At 43.8% G+C, this 15,763-nt stretch overlaps 1 long non-coding RNA gene across 3 annotated transcripts in view; it reads left to right on the top strand.

Annotated features, from left to right (window-relative positions):
- The window catches only part of LOC137218209 (uncharacterized), a 977,125-nt gene that overhangs the window by 890,737 nt on the left and 70,625 nt on the right, over positions 1 to 15,763 (top strand). The window contains exon 4 of one of the 3 annotated variants that reach the window (XR_010940527.1): positions 3,518 to 3,555. The exons of 1 other annotated variant lie outside the window; for it this stretch is intronic. This is a non-coding gene — a long non-coding RNA (uncharacterized lncRNA). Of the gene's footprint in view, positions 1 to 3,517; positions 3,556 to 15,763 lie in introns of those variants that run through there. One more of the 3 variants, XR_010940524.1, reaches the window with a different exon arrangement.

Below are 15,763 nucleotides of genomic sequence, written 5' to 3'. Positions count from 1 at the left end.
TATGGCCCTGTACACACGCTTGATTCTCTTTCGGAGACATAGCAATCCATAGGCTTTAAGATATTTACTAGTCATGTACATTCTTAGGCGTTTAATATGCGGTGTTGAGTCCATTTCGTTGAGCAAGGAGTAGCTCTTGTCTATTTCATATTTGGCTTAAGGAACTTTATCTGTGCTCATTTCAATCTCTGGTTTTATGCAGCACCCCAACTCACCTTTCCCCTTAAGCAAGCATAAGTTGGTTTTCTAAATTTGAGACCCTGTTCTGTTTTGGAATTCAGTTCCTGTGTAGCCAAGTTTACATTCCGTGTATTAGTGATATCTTATGATGTTTCTTTTTCTGTGTGACTTATTTCAGTTAGAATCATCGTACCTGAATCCACTCATTATGCTGCTACGGGCCTGATGACATAGATTTCATTGCTGAGTGATACTGCATTGTACGTAAGTACCACAAGTTCTTTATCCATTTTTCACTTTCTGTGATATTGAACTTGTACGGTAAACGAGGTTCTTGTAAACAGAGGCGTCCCAAACTTTGGGGTGGCTGTGTCTTTTTGATTTTAATTTCCCTAAGCTATAGGACCATAAGTGGAAGTGCCCTAGGCTCTGTTGCTTTGTTTTTTAGATGTTTCAGGAAACACCATACACTTCTCCCGAGTGTCTGTTGGCAATTTATATCCCGCCCATCAGCATAACAAGGCTCCCAGTTCTCCATGGCCTGTCCTGCCTTTCTGGATTTTACACTTTTTTCAGATGGCCCTTTTGACCGGGGGGAAGTGAGACTTCATTGTAGTGCAGATTTCCTTTGCAAGTTTGCTTGGTTGGCCAAAAAGGGCGTATGCGTTTTTTCCTGAATATATTCAGGAAAAAACGCATACGCCCTTTTTGGCCAAGTGCATCATTGTGGACGTTCTGCCTCTTTTCCTATGCTTTCAATGCAATTCCAGTCTACCTCCTGAAATCGGTTTCCTGCAATTCTGCCCCGCTTTCAAGTCCTCTTGGCAGCCTTACTTCAGTATATTTTTGGACGATAGCTGTCATTTTTAACTCTGCAGGTTTGTGAATTACAGTGCCCCTGAGCTCCTTTCTTCAACTCGCTTTCTTTTGAGCTGGCCGCAACACCGCAGGATGGCTTCAGGCCCTAATCTGGTTCCGGCACGGCACGCTGAGCCTTTGGTTATTTCCTCTTCCTGGTGGGAAATGAGAGTTAAATTTGCCCGTCAAGACACCTCCAGCTAGTCTCTCATTGCTTCTCCCTATTCCTGTTCATCTTCCGCAGAAATTGCAAACTGGACAAAACAGGAGGTTAAAGGGACTGACTCTCAAAGTGGGGAGAGTGTTAGTAAAGCGTCTGGAATGTTGCACCCGAGTACCAGGGTACGAAAACTGAGACATATTTGAACACGTCTCCCGATCACACGGTTGATCGTACTCTAGGTTCCACATGCATGTTTTAGCTGAAGGAAGAATACCTTAAACCTGGGTAGTTGAAACCCGTGGAATGGGTACCATGCAATATGACTTCAAAGGGTCTTCATTTGCTCACCGAACTCTCCAATCCTATCACTGCTGCGTTTATGCCCCTGTACACATGCTTGATTCTCTTTCGGAGACATAGCAATCCATAGGTTTTAAGATATTTACTAGTCAGGTACATTCTTAGGCGTTTAATATGCGGTGTTGAGTCCATTTCGTTGAGCAAGGAGTAGCTCTTGTCTATTTCATATTTGGCTTAAGGAACTTTATCTGTGCTCATTTCAATCTCTGGTTTTATGCAGCACCCCAACTCACCTTTCCCCTTAAGCAAGCATAAGTTGGTTTTCTAAATTTGAGACCCTGTTCTGTTTTGGAATTCAGTTCCTGTGTAGCCAAGTTTACATTCCGTGTATTAGTGATATCTTATGATGTTTCTTTTTCTGTGTGACTTATTTCAGTTAGAATCATCGTACCTGAATCCACTCATTATGCTGCTACGGGCCTGATGACATAGATTTCATTGCTGAGTGATACTGCATTGTACGTAAGTACCACAAGTTCTTTATCCATTTTTCACTTTCTGTGATATTGAACTTGTACGGTAAACGAGGTTCTTGTAAACAGAGGCGTCCCAAACTTTGGGGTGGCTGTGTCTTTTTGATTTTAATTTCCCTAAGCTATAGGACCATAAGTGGAAGTGCCCTAGGCTCTGTTGCTTTGTTTTTTAGATGTTTCAGGAAACACCATACACTTCTCCCGAGTGTCTGTTGGCAATTTATATCCCGCCCATCAGCATAACAAGGCTCCCAGTTCTCCATGGCCTGTCCTGCCTTTCTGGATTTTACACTTTTTTCAGATGGCCCTTTTGACCGGGGGGAAGTGAGACTTCATTGTAGTGCAGATTTCCTTTGCAAGTTTGCTTGGTTGGCCAAAAAGGGCGTATGCGTTTTTTCCTGAATATATTCAGGAAAAAACGCATACGCCCTTTTTGGCCAAGTGCATCATTGTGGACGTTCTGCCTCTTTTCCTATGCTTTCAATGCAATTCCAGTCTACCTCCTGAAATCGGTTTCCTGCAATTCTGCCCCGCTTTCAAGTCCTCTTGGCAGCCTTACTTCAGTATATTTTTGGACGATAGCTGTCATTTTTAACTCTGCAGGTTTGTGAATTACAGTGCCCCTGAGCTCCTTTCTTCAACTCGCTTTCTTTTGAGCTGGCCGCAACACCGCAGGATGGCTTCAGGCCCTAATCTGGTTCCGGCACGGCACGCTGAGCCTTTGGTTATTTCCTCTTCCTGGTGGGAAATGAGAGTTAAATTTGCCCGTCCAGACACCTCCAGCTAGTCTCTCATTGGTTCTCGCTATTCCTGTTCATCTTCCGCAGAAATTGCAAACTGGACAAAACAGGAGGTTAAAGGGACTGACTCTCAAAGTGGGGAGAGTGTTAGTAAAGCGTCTGGAATGTTGCACCCGAGTACCAGGGTAGGAAAACTGAGACATATTTGAACACGTCTCCCGTTCACACGGTTGATCGTACTCTGGGTTCCACATGCATGTTTTAGCTGAAGGAAGAATACCTTAAACCTGGGTAGTTGAGACCCGTGGAATGGGTACCATGCAATATGACTTCAAAGGGTCTTCATTTGCTCACCGAACCTCTCCAATCCTATCACTGGTGCGTTTATGCCCCTGTACACACGCTTGATTCTCTTTTGGAGACATAGCAATCCATAGGTTTTAAGATACTTACTAGTCAGGTACATTCTTAGGCGTTTAATATGGGGTGTTGAGTCCATTTCGTTGAGCAAGGAGTAGCTCTTGTCTATTCCATATTTGGCTTAAGGAACTTTATCTGTGCTCATTTCAATCTCTGGTTTTATGCAGCACCCCAACTCACCTTTCCCCTTAAGCAAGCATAAGTTGGTTTTCTAAATTTGAGACCCTGTTCTGTTTTGGAATTCAGTTCCTGTGTAGCCAAGTTTACATTCCGTGTATTAGTGATATCTTATGATGTTTCTTTTTCTGTGTGACTTATTTCAGTTAGAATCATCGTACCTGAATCCACTCATCATGCTGCTACGGGCCTGATGACATAGATTTCATTGCTGAGTGATACTGCATTGTACGTAAGTACCACAAGTTCTTTATCCATTTTTCACTTTCTGTGATATTGAACTTGTACGGTAAACGAGGTTCTTGTAAACAGAGGCGTCCCAAACTTTGGGGTGGCTGTGTCTTTTTGATTTTAATTTCCCTAAGCTATAGGACCATAAGTGGAAGTGCCCTAGGCTCTGTTGCTTTGTTTTTTAGATGTTTCAGGAAACACCATACACTTCTCCCGAGTGTCTGTTGGCAATTTATATCCCGCCCATCAGCATAACAAGGCTCCCAGTTCTCCATGGCCTGTCCTGCCTTTCTGGATTTTACACTTTTTTCAGATGGCCCTTTTGACCGGGGGGAAGTGAGACTTCATTGTAGTGCAGATTTCCTTTGCAAGTTTGCTTGGTTGGCCAAAAAGGGCGTATGCGTTTTTTCCTGAATATATTCCGGAAAAAACGCATACGCCCTTTTTGGCCAAGTGCATCATTGTGGACGTTCTGCCTCTTTTCCTATGCTTTCAATGCAATTCCAGTCTACCTCCTGAAATCGGTTTCCTGCAATTCTGCCCCGCTTTCAAGTCCTCTTGGCAGCCTTACTTCAGTATATTTTTGGACGATAGCTGTCATTTTTAACTCTGCAGGTTTGTGAATTACAGTGCCCCTGAGCTCCTTTCTTCAACTCGCTTTCTTTTGAGCTGGCCGCAACACCGCAGGATGGCTTCAGGCCCTAATCTGGTTCCGGCACGGCACGCTGAGCCTTTGGTTATTTCCTCTTCCTGGTGGGAAATGAGAGTTAAATTTGCCCGTCCAGACACCTCCAGCTAGTCTCTCATTGCTTCTCGCTATTCCTGTTCATCTTCCGCAGAAATTGCAAACTGGACAAAACAGGAGGTTAAAAGGACTGACTCTCAAAGTGGGGAGAGTGTTAGTAAAGCATCTGGAATGTTGCACCCGAGTACCAGGGTAGGAAAACTGAGACATATTTGAACACGTCTCCCGTTCACACGGTTGATCATACTCTGGGTTCCACATGCATGTTTTAGCTGAAGGAAGAATACCTTAAACCTGGGTAGTTGAGACCCATGGAATGGGTACCATGCAATATGACTTCAAAGGGTCTTCATTTGCTCACCGAACCTCTCCAATCCTATCACTGGTGCGTTTATGCCCCTGTACACACGCTTGATTCTCTTTTGGAGACATAGCAATCCATAGGTTTTAAGATACTTACTAGTCAGGTACATTCTTAGGCGTTTAATATGGGGTGTTGAGTCCATTTCGTTGAGCAAGGAGTAGCTCTTGTCTATTCCATATTTGGCTTAAGGAACTTTATCTGTGCTCATTTCAATCTCTGGTTTTATGCAGCACCCCAACTCACCTTTCCCCTTAAGCAAGCATAAGTTGGTTTTCTAAATTTGAGACCCTGTTCTGTTTTGGAATTCAGTTCCTGTGTAGCCAAGTTTACATTCCGTGTATTAGTGATATCTTATGATGTTTCTTTTTCTGTGTGACTTATTTAAGTTAGAATCATCGTACCTGAATCCACTCATCATGCTGCTACGGGCCTGATGACATAGATTTCATTGCTGAGTGATACTGCATTGTACGTAAGTACCACAAGTTCTTTATCCATTTTTCACTTTCTGTGATATTGAACTTGTACGGTAAACGAGGTTCTTGTAAACAGAGGCGTCCCAAACTTTGGGGTGGCTGTGTCTTTTTGATTTTAATTTCCCTAAGCTATAGGACCATAAGTGGAAGTGCCCTAGGCTCTGTTGCTTTGTTTTTTAGATGTTTCAGGAAACACCATACACTTCTCCCGAGTGTCTGTTGGCAATTTATATCCCGCCCATCAGCATAACAAGGCTCCCAGTTCTCCATGGCCTGTCCTGCCTTTCTGGATTTTACACTTTTTTCAGATGGCCCTTTTGACCGGGGGGAAGTGAGACTTCATTGTAGTGCAGATTTCCTTTGCAAGTTTGCTTGGTTGGCCAAAAAGGGCGTATGCGTTTTTTCCTGAATATATTCCGGAAAAAACGCATACGCCCTTTTTGGCCAAGTGCATCATTGTGGACGTTCTGCCTCTTTTCCTATGCTTTCAATGCAATTCCAGTCTACCTCCTGAAATCGGTTTCCTGCAATTCTGCCCCGCTTTCAAGTCCTCTTGGCAGCCTTACTTCAGTATATTTTTGGATGATAGCTGTCATTTTTAACTCTGCAGGTTTGTGAATTACAGTGCCCCTGAGCTCCTTTCTTCAACTCGCTTTCTTTTGAGCTGGCCGCAACACCGCAGGATGGCTTCAGGCCCTAATCTGGTTCCGGCACGGCACGCTGAGCCTTTGGTTATTTCCTCTTCCTGGTGGGAAATGAGAGTTAAATTGCCCGACCAGACACCTCCAGCTAATCTCTCATTGCTTCTCCCTATTCCTGTTCATCTTCCGCAGAAATTGCAAACTGGACAAAATAGGAGGTTAAAGGGACTGACTCTCAAAGTGGGGAGAGTGTTAGTAAAGCGTCTGGAATGTTGCACCCGAGTACCAGGGTACGAAAACTGAGACATATTTGAACACGTCTCCCGATCACATGGTTGATCGTACTCTAGGTTCCACATGCATGTTTTAGCTGAAGGAAGAATACCTTAAACCTGGGTAGTTGAAACCCGTGGAATGGGTACCATGCAATATGACTTCAAAGGGTCTTCATTTGCTCACCGAACCTCTCCAATCCTATCACTGCTGCGTTTATGGCCCTGTACACACGCTTGATTCTCTTTCGGAGACATAGCAATCCATAGGCTTTAAGATATTTACTAGTCATGTACATTCTTAGGCGTTTAATATGCGGTGTTGAGTCCATTTCGTTGAGCAAGGAGTAGCTCTTGTCTATTTCATATTTGGCTTAAGGAACTTTATCTGTGCTCATTTCAATCTCTGGTTTTATGCAGCACCCCAACTCACCTTTCCCCTTAAGCAAGCATAAGTTGGTTTTCTAAATTTGAGACCCTGTTCTGTTTTGGAATTCAGTTCCTGTGTAGCCAAGTTTACATTCCGTGTATTAGTGATATCTTATGATGTTTCTTTTTCTGTGTGACTTATTTCAGTTAGAATCATCGTACCTGAATCCACTCATTATGCTGCTACGGGCCTGATGACATAGATTTCATTGCTGAGTGATACTGCATTGTACGTAAGTACCACAAGTTCTTTATCCATTTTTCACTTTCTGTGATATTGAACTTGTACGGTAAACGAGGTTCTTGTAAACAGAGGCGTCCCAAACTTTGGGGTGGCTGTGTCTTTTTGATTTTAATTTCCCTAAGCTATAGGACCATAAGTGGAAGTGCCCTAGGCTCTGTTGCTTTGTTTTTTAGATGTTTCAGGAAACACCATACACTTCTCCCGAGTGTCTGTTGGCAATTTATATCCCGCCCATCAGCATAACAAGGCTCCCAGTTCTCCATGGCCTGTCCTGCCTTTCTGGATTTTACACTTTTTTCAGATGGCCCTTTTGACCGGGGGGAAGTGAGACTTCATTGTAGTGCAGATTTCCTTTGCAAGTTTGCTTGGTTGGCCAAAAAGGGCGTATGCGTTTTTTCCTGAATATATTCAGGAAAAAACGCATACGCCCTTTTTGGCCAAGTGCATCATTGTGGACGTTCTGCCTCTTTTCCTATGCTTTCAATGCAATTCCAGTCTACCTCCTGAAATCGGTTTCCTGCAATTCTGCCCCGCTTTCAAGTCCTCTTGGCAGCCTTACTTCAGTATATTTTTGGACGATAGCTGTCATTTATAACTCTGCAGGTTTGTGAATTACAGTGCCCCTGAGCTCCTTTCTTCAACTCGCTTTCTTGTGAGCTGGCCGCAACACCGCAGGATGGCTTCAGGCCCTAATCTGGTTCCGGCACGGCACGCTGAGCCTTTGGTTATTTCCTCTTCCTGGTGGGAAATGAGAGTTAAATTTGCCCGTCCAGACACCTGCAGCTAGTCTCTCATTGGTTCTCGCTATTCCTGTTCATCTTCCGCAGAAATTGCAAACTGGGCCAAACAGAAGGTTAAAGGGACTGACTCTCCAAGTCGGGAGAGTGTTAGTAAAGCGTCTGGAATGTTGCACCCGAGTACCAGGGTACGAAAACTGAGATATATTTGAACACGTCTCCCGATCACATGGTTGATCATACTCTAGGTTCCACATGCATGTTTTAGCTGAAGGAAGAATACCTTAAACCTGGGTAGTTGAAACCCGTGGAATGGGTACCATGCAATATGACTTCAAAGGGTCTTCATTTGCTCACCGAACCTCTCCAATCCTATCACTGCTGCGTTTATGCCCCTGTACACACGCTTGATTCTCTTTTGGAGACATAGCAATCCATAGGTTTTAAGATACTTACTAGTCAGGTACATTCTTAGGCGTTTAATATGGGGTGTTGAGTCCATTTCATTGAGCAAGGAGTAGCTCTTGTCTATTCCATATTTGGCTTAAGGAACTTTATCTGTGCTCATTTCAATCTCTGGTTTTATGCAGCACCCCAACTCACCTTTCCCCTTAAGCAAGCATAAGTTGGTTTTCTAAATTTGAGACCCTGTTCTGTTTTGGAATTCAGTTCCTGTGTAGCCAAGTTTACATTCCGTGTATTAGTGATATCTTATGATGTTTCTTTTTCTGTGTGACTTATTTCAGTTAGAATCATCGTACCTGAATCCACTCATTATGCTGCTACGGGCCTGATGACATAGATTTCATTGCTGAGTGATACTGCATTGTACGTAAGTACCACAAGTTCTTTATCCGTTTTTCACTTTCTGTGATATTGAACTTGTACGGTAAACGAGGTTCTTGTAAACAGAGGCGTCCCAAACTTTGGGGTGGCTGTGTCTTTTTGATTTTAATTTCCTTAAGCTATAGGACCATAAGTGGAAGTGCCCTAGGCTCTGTTGCTTTGTTTTTTAGATGTTTCAGGAAACACCATACACTTCTCCCGAGTGTCTGTTGGCAATTTATATCCCGCCCATCAGCATAACAAGGCTCCCAGTTCTCCATGGCCTGTCCTGCCTTTCTGGATTTTACACTTTTTTCAGATGGCCCTTTTGACCGGGGGGAAGTGAGACTTCATTGTAGTGCAGATTTCCTTTGCAAGCTTGCTTGGTTGGCCAAAAAGGGCGTATGCGTTTTTTCCTGAATATATTCAGGAAAAAACCCATATGCCCTTTTTGGCTAAGTGCATCATTGTGGACGTTCTGCCTCTTTTCCTATGCTTTCAATGCAATTCCAGTCTACCTCCTGAAATCGGTTTCCTGCAATTCTGCCCCGCTTTCAAGTCCTCTTGGCAGCCTTACTTCAGTATATTTTTCGACGATAGCTGTCATTTACAACTCTGCAGGTTTGTGAATTACAGTGCCCCTGAGCTCCTTTCTTCAACTCGCTTTGTTTTGAGCTGGCCGCAACACCACAGGATGGCTTCAGGCCCTAATCTGGTTCCAGCACGGCACGCTGAGCCTTTGGTTATTTCCTCTTCCTGGTGGGAAATGAGAGTTAAATTTGCCCGTCCAGACACCTCCAGCTAGTCTCTCATTGGTTCTCGCTATTCCTGTTCATCTTCTGCAGAAATTGCAAACTGGGCCAAACAGGAGGTTAAAGGGACTGACTATCCAAGTCGGGAGGGTGTTAGTAAAGCGTCTGGAATGTTGCACCCGAGTACCAGGGGACCAAAACTGAGACATATTTGAACACGTCTCCCGTTCACACGGTTGATCATACTCTGGGTTACACATGCATGTTTTAGCTGAAGGAAGAATACCTTAAACCTGGAGAGTTGAGACCCGTGTAATGGGTACCATGCAATATGACTTCAAAGGGTCTTCATTTGCTCACTGAACCTCTCCAATCCTATCACTGCTGCGTTTATGCCTCTGTACACATGCTTGATTCTCTTTTGGAAACATAGCAATCCATAGGTTTTAAGATACTTACTAGTCAGGTACATTCTTAGGCGTTTAATATGGGGTGTTGAGTCCATTTCGTTGAGCAAGGAGTAGCTCTTGTCTATTACATATTTGGCTTAAGGAACTTTATCTGTGCTCATTTCAATCTCTGGTTTTATGCAGCACCCCATCTCACCTTTCCTCTAAAGCAAGCATAAGTTGGTTTTCTAAATATGAGACCCTGTTCTGTTTTGTAATACAGTTCCTGTGTACCCAAGTTTACATTCCGTGTATTAGTGATATCTTATGATGTTTCTTTTTCTGTGTGACTTATTTCAGTTAGAATCATCATACCTGAATCCACTCATTGTGCTGCTAAGGGCCTGATGACATAGATTTCATTGCTGAGTGATATTGCTTTGTAAGTAAATACCACAATTTCTGTATCCATTTTTCACTTTCTGCGATGTTGAACTTGTACGGTAAACGAGGTTCTTGTAAACAGAGGCGTCCCAAACTTTGGGGTGGCTGCGTCTTTTTGATTTTAATTTTCCTAAGCTATAGGACCATAAGTGGGAGTGCCCTAGGCTCTGTTGCTTGGATTTTTAGATGTTTCAGGAAACACCATACACTTCTCCCGAGTGTCTGTTGGCAATTTACATCCCGCCCATCAGCATAACAAGGCTCCCAGTTCTCCATGGCCTGTCCTGCCTTTCTGGATTTTACACTTTTTTCAGATGGCCCTTTTGACCGGGGGGAAGTGAGACTTCATTGTAGTGCAGATTTCCTTTGCAAGCTTGCTTGGTTGGCCAAAAAGGGCGTATGCGTTTTTTCCTGAATATATTCAGGAAAAAATGCATACGCACTTTTTGGCCAAGTGCATCATGGTGGACGTTCTGCCTCTTTTCCTATGCTTTCAATGCAATTCCAGTCTACCTCCTGAAATCGGTTTCCTGCAATTCTGCCCCGCTTTCAAGTCCTCTTGGCAGCCTTACTTCAGTATATTTTTGGACGATAGCTGTCATTTATAACTCTGCAGGTTTGTGAATTACAGTGCCCCTGAGCTCCTTTCTTCAACTCGCTTTCTTTTGAGCTGGCCGCAGCACCGCAGGATGGCTTCAGGCCCTAATCTGGTTCCGGCACGGCACGCTGAGCCTTTGGTTAATTCCTATTCCTCGTGGGAAATGAGAGTTAAATTTGCCCGTCCAGACACCTCCAGCTAGTCTCTCATTGGTTCTCGCTATTCCTGTTCATCTTCCGCAGAAATTGCAAACTGGGCCAAACAGGAGGTTAAAGGGACTGACTCTCCAAGTCGGGAGAGTGTTAGTAAAGCGTCTGGAATGTTGCACCCGAGTACCAGGGGAGGAAAACTGAGACATATTTGAACACGTCTCCCGTTCACACGGTTGATCATACTCTGGGTTCCACATGCATGTTTTAGGTGAAGGAAGAATACCATAAACCTGGAGAGTTGAGACCCGTGGAATGGGTACCATGCAATATGACTTCACAGGGTCTTCATTTGCTCACCGAACCTCTCCAATCCTATCAGTGCTGCATTTATGCACCTGTACACACGCTTGATTCTCTTTTGGAGACATAGCAATCCATAGGTTTTAAGATACTTACTAGTCAGCTACATTCTTAGGCGTTTAATATGGGGTGTTGAGTCCATTTCGTTGAGCAAGGAGTAGCTCTTGTCTATTCCATATTTGGCTTAAGGAACTTTATCTGTGCTCATTTCAATCTCTGGTTTTATGCAGCACCCCAACTCACCTTTCCCCTTAAGCAAGCATAAGTTGGTTTTCTAAATTTGAGACCCTGTTCTGTTTTGGAATTCAGTTCCTGTGTAGCCAAGTTTACATTCCGTGTATTAGTGATATCTTATGATGTTTCTTTTTCTGTGTGACTTATTTCAGTTAGAATCATCGTACCTGAATCCACTCATTATGCTGCTATGGGCCTGATGACATAGATTTCATTGCTGAGTGATACTGCATTGTACGTAAGTACCACAAGTTCTTTATCCATTTTTCACTTTCTGTGATATTGAACTTGTACGGTAAACGAGGTTCTTGTAAACAGAGGCGTCCCAAACTTTGGGGTGGCTGTGTCTTTTTGATTTTAATTTCCTTAAGCTATAGGACCATAAGTGGAAGTGCCCTAGGCTCTGTTGCTTTGTTTTTTAGATGTTTCAGGAAACACCATACACTTCTCCCGAGTGTCTGTTGGCAATTTACATCCCGCCCATCAGCATAACAAGGCTCACAGTTCTCCATGGCCTGTCCTGCCTTTCTGGATTTTACACTTTTTTCAGATGGCCCTTTTGACTGGGGGGAAGTGAGACTTCATTGTAGTGCAGATTTCCTTTGCAAGCTTGCTTGGTTGGCCAAAAAGGGCGTATGCGTTTTTTCCTGAATATATTCAGGAAAAAACGCATACGCCCTTTTTGGCTAAGTGCATCATTGTGGACGTTCTGCCTCTTTTCCTATGCTTTCAATGCAATTCCAGTCTACCTCCTGAAATCGGTTTCCTGCAATTCTGCCCCGCTTTCAAGTCCTCTTGGCAGCCTTACTTCAGTATATTTTTGGACGATAGCTGTCATTTACAACTCTGCAGGTTTGTGAATTACAGTGCCCCTGAGCTCCTTTCTTCAACTCGCTTTGTTTTGAGCTGGCCGCAACACCACAGGATGGCTTCAGGCCCTAATCTGGTTCCGGCACGGCACGCTGAGCCTTTGGTTATTTCCTCTTCCTGGTGGGAAATGAGAGTTAAATTTGCCCGTCCAGACACCTCCAGCTAGTCTCTCATTGGTTCTCGCTATTCCTGTTCATCTTCCGCAGAAATTGCAAACTGGGCCAAACAGGAGGTTAAAGGGACTGACTCTCCAAGTCGGGAGAGTGTTAGTAAAGCGTCTGGAATGTTGCACCCGAGTACCAGGGGAGGAAAACTGAGACATATTTGAACACGTCTCCCGTTCACACGGTTGATCATACTCTGGGTTCCACATGCATGTTTTAGGTGAAGGAAGAATACCATAAACCTGGAGAGTTGAGACCCGTGGAATGGGTACCATGCAATATGACTTCACAGGGTCTTCATTTGCTCACCGAACCTCTCCAATCCTATCACTGCTGCATTTATGCACCTGTACACACGCTTGATTCTCTTTTGGAGACATAGCAATCCATAGGTTTTAAGATACTTACTAGTCAGGTACATTCTTAGGCGTTTAATATGGGGTGTTGAGTCCATTTCGTTGAGCAAGGAGTAGCTCTTGTCTATTCCATATTTGGCTTAAGGAACTTTATCTGTGCTCATTTCAATCTCTGGTTTTATGCAGCACCCCAACTCACCTTTCCCCTTAAGCAAGCATAAGTTGGTTTTCTAAATTTGAGACCCTGTTCTGTTTTGGAATTCAGTTCCTGTGTAGCCAAGTTTACATTCCGTGTATTAGTGATATCTTATGATGTTTCTTTTTCTGTGTGACTTATTTCAGTTAGAATCATCGTACCTGAATCCACTCATTATGCTGCTATGGGCCTGATGACATAGATTTCATTGCTGAGTGATACTGCATTGTACGTAAGTACCACAAGTTCTTTATCCATTTTTCACTTTCTGTGATATTGAACTTGTACGGTAAACGAGGTTCTTGTAAACAGAGGCGTCCCAAACTTTGGGGTGGCTGTGTCTTTTTGATTTTAATTTCCTTAAGCTATAGGACCATAAGTGGAAGTGCCCTAGGCTCTGTTGCTTTGTTTTTTAGATGTTTCAGGAAACACCATACACTTCTCCCGAGTGTCTGTTGGCAATTTACATCCCGCCCATCAGCATAACAAGACTCACAGTTCTCCATGGCCTGTCCTGCCTTTCTGGATTTTACACTTTTTTCAGATGGCCCTTTTGACTGGGGGGAAGTGAGACTTCATTGTAGTGCAGATTTCCTTTGCAAGCTTGCTTGGTTGGCCAAAAAGGGCGTATGCGTTTTTTCCTGAATATATTCAGGAAAAAACGCATACGCCCTTTTTGGCTAAGTGCATCATTGTGGACGTTCTGCCTCTTTTCCTATGCTTTCAATGCAATTCCAGTCTACCTCCTGAAATCGGTTTCCTGCAATTCTGCCCCGCTTTCAAGTCCTCTTGGCAGCCTTACTTCAGTATATTTTTGGACGATAGCTGTCATTTACAACTCTGCAGGTTTGTGAATTACAGTGCCCCTGAGCTCCTTTCTTCAACTCGCTTTGTTTTGAGCTGGCCGCAACACCACAGGATGGCTTCAGGCCCTAATCTGGTTCCGGCACGGCACGCTGAGCCTTTGGTTATTTCCTCTTCCTGGTGGGAAATGAGAGTTAAATTTGCCCGTCCAGACACCTCCAGCTAGTCTCTCATTGGTTCTCGCTATTCCTGTTCATCTTCCGCAGAAATTGCAAACTGGGCCAAACAGGAGGTTAAAGGGACTGACTCTCCAAGTCGGGAGAGTGTTAGTAAAGCGTCTGGAATGTTGCACCCGAGTACCAGGGGAGGAAAACTGAGACATATTTGAACACGTCTCCCGTTCACACGGTTGATCATACTCTGGGTTCCACATGCATGTTTTAGGTGAAGGAAGAATACCATAAACCTGGAGAGTTGAGACCCGTGGAATGGGTACCATGCAATATGACTTCACAGGGTCTTCATTTGCTCACCGAACCACTCCAATCCTATCACTGCTGCATTTATGCACCTGTACACACGCTTGATTCTCTTTTGGAGACATAGCAATCCATAGGTTTTAAGATACTTACTAGTCAGGTACATTCTTAGGCGTTTAATATGGGGTGTTGAGTCCATTTCGTTGAGCAAGGAGTAGCTCTTGTCTATTCCATATTTGGCTTAAGGAACTTTATCTGTGCTCATTTCAATCTCTGGTTTTATGCAGCACCCCAACTCACCTTTCCCCTTAAGCAAGCATAAGTTGGTTTTCTAAATTTGAGACCCTGTTCTGTTTTGGAATTCAGTTCCTGTGTAGCCAAGTTTACATTCCGTGTATTAGTGATATCTTATGATGTTTCTTTTTCTGTGTGACTTATTTCAGTTAGAATCATCGTACCTGAATCCACTCATTATGCTGCTATGGGCCTGATGACATAGATTTCATTGCTGAGTGATACTGCATTGTACGTAAGTAGCACAAGTTCTTTATCCATTTTTCACTTTCTGTGATATTGAACTTGTACGGTAAACGAGGTTCTTGTAAACAGAGGCGTCCCAAACTTTGGGGTGGCTGTGTCTTTTTGATTTTAATTTCCTTAAGCTATAGGACCATAAGTGGAAGTGCCCTAGGCTCTGTTGTTTTGTTTTTTAGATGTTTTAGGAAACACCATACACTTCTCCCGAGTGTCTGTTGGCAATTTACATCCCGCCCATCAGCATAACAAGGCTCACAGTTCTCCATGGCCTGTCCTGCCTTTCTGGATTTTACACTTTTTTCAGATGGCCCTTTTGACTGGGGGGAAGTGAGACTTCATTGTAGTGCAGATTTCCTTTGCAAGCTTGCTTGGTTGGCCAAAAAGGGCGTATGCGTTTTTTCCTGAATATATTCAGGAAAAAACGCATACGCCCTTTTTGGCTAAGTGCATCATTGTGGACGTTCTGCCTCTTTTCCTATGCTTTCAATGCAATTCCAGTCTACCTCCTGAAATCGGTTTCCTGCAATTCTGCCCCGCTTTCAAGTCCTCTTGGCAGCCTTACTTCAGTATATTTTTGGACGATAGCTGTCATTTACAACTCTGCAGGTTTGTGAATTACAGTGCCCCTGAGCTCCTTTCTTCAACTCGCTTTGTTTTGAGCTGGCCGCAACACCACAGGATGGCTTCAGGCCCTAATCTGGTTCCGGCACGGCACGCTGAGCCTTTGGTTATTTCCTCTTCCTGGTGGGAAATGAGAGTTAAATTTGCCCGTCCAGACACCTCCAGCTAGTCTCTCATTGGTTCTCGCTATTCCTGTTCATCTTCCGCAGAAATTGCAAACTGGGCCAAACAGGAGGTTAAAGGGACTGACTCTCCAAGTCGGGAGGGTGTTAGTAAAGCGTCTGGAATGTTGCACCCGAGTACCAGGGTACGAAAACTGAGACATATTTGAACACGTCTCCCGTTCACACGGTTGATCATATTCTGGGTTACACATGCATGTTTTAGCTGAAGGAAGAATACCTTAAACCTGGGTAGTTGAGACCCGTGTAAATGGTACCATGCAATATGACTTCAAAGGGTCTTCATTTGC

The sequence above is a fragment of the Pseudorca crassidens genome, unplaced genomic scaffold (assembly GCF_039906515.1).
Source record: "Pseudorca crassidens isolate mPseCra1 unplaced genomic scaffold, mPseCra1.hap1 Scaffold_46, whole genome shotgun sequence".
In the NCBI taxonomy this organism is placed as follows: domain Eukaryota; kingdom Metazoa; phylum Chordata; class Mammalia; order Artiodactyla; family Delphinidae; genus Pseudorca; species Pseudorca crassidens.
This window is presented reverse-complemented; position numbering and strand designations above follow the sequence as displayed.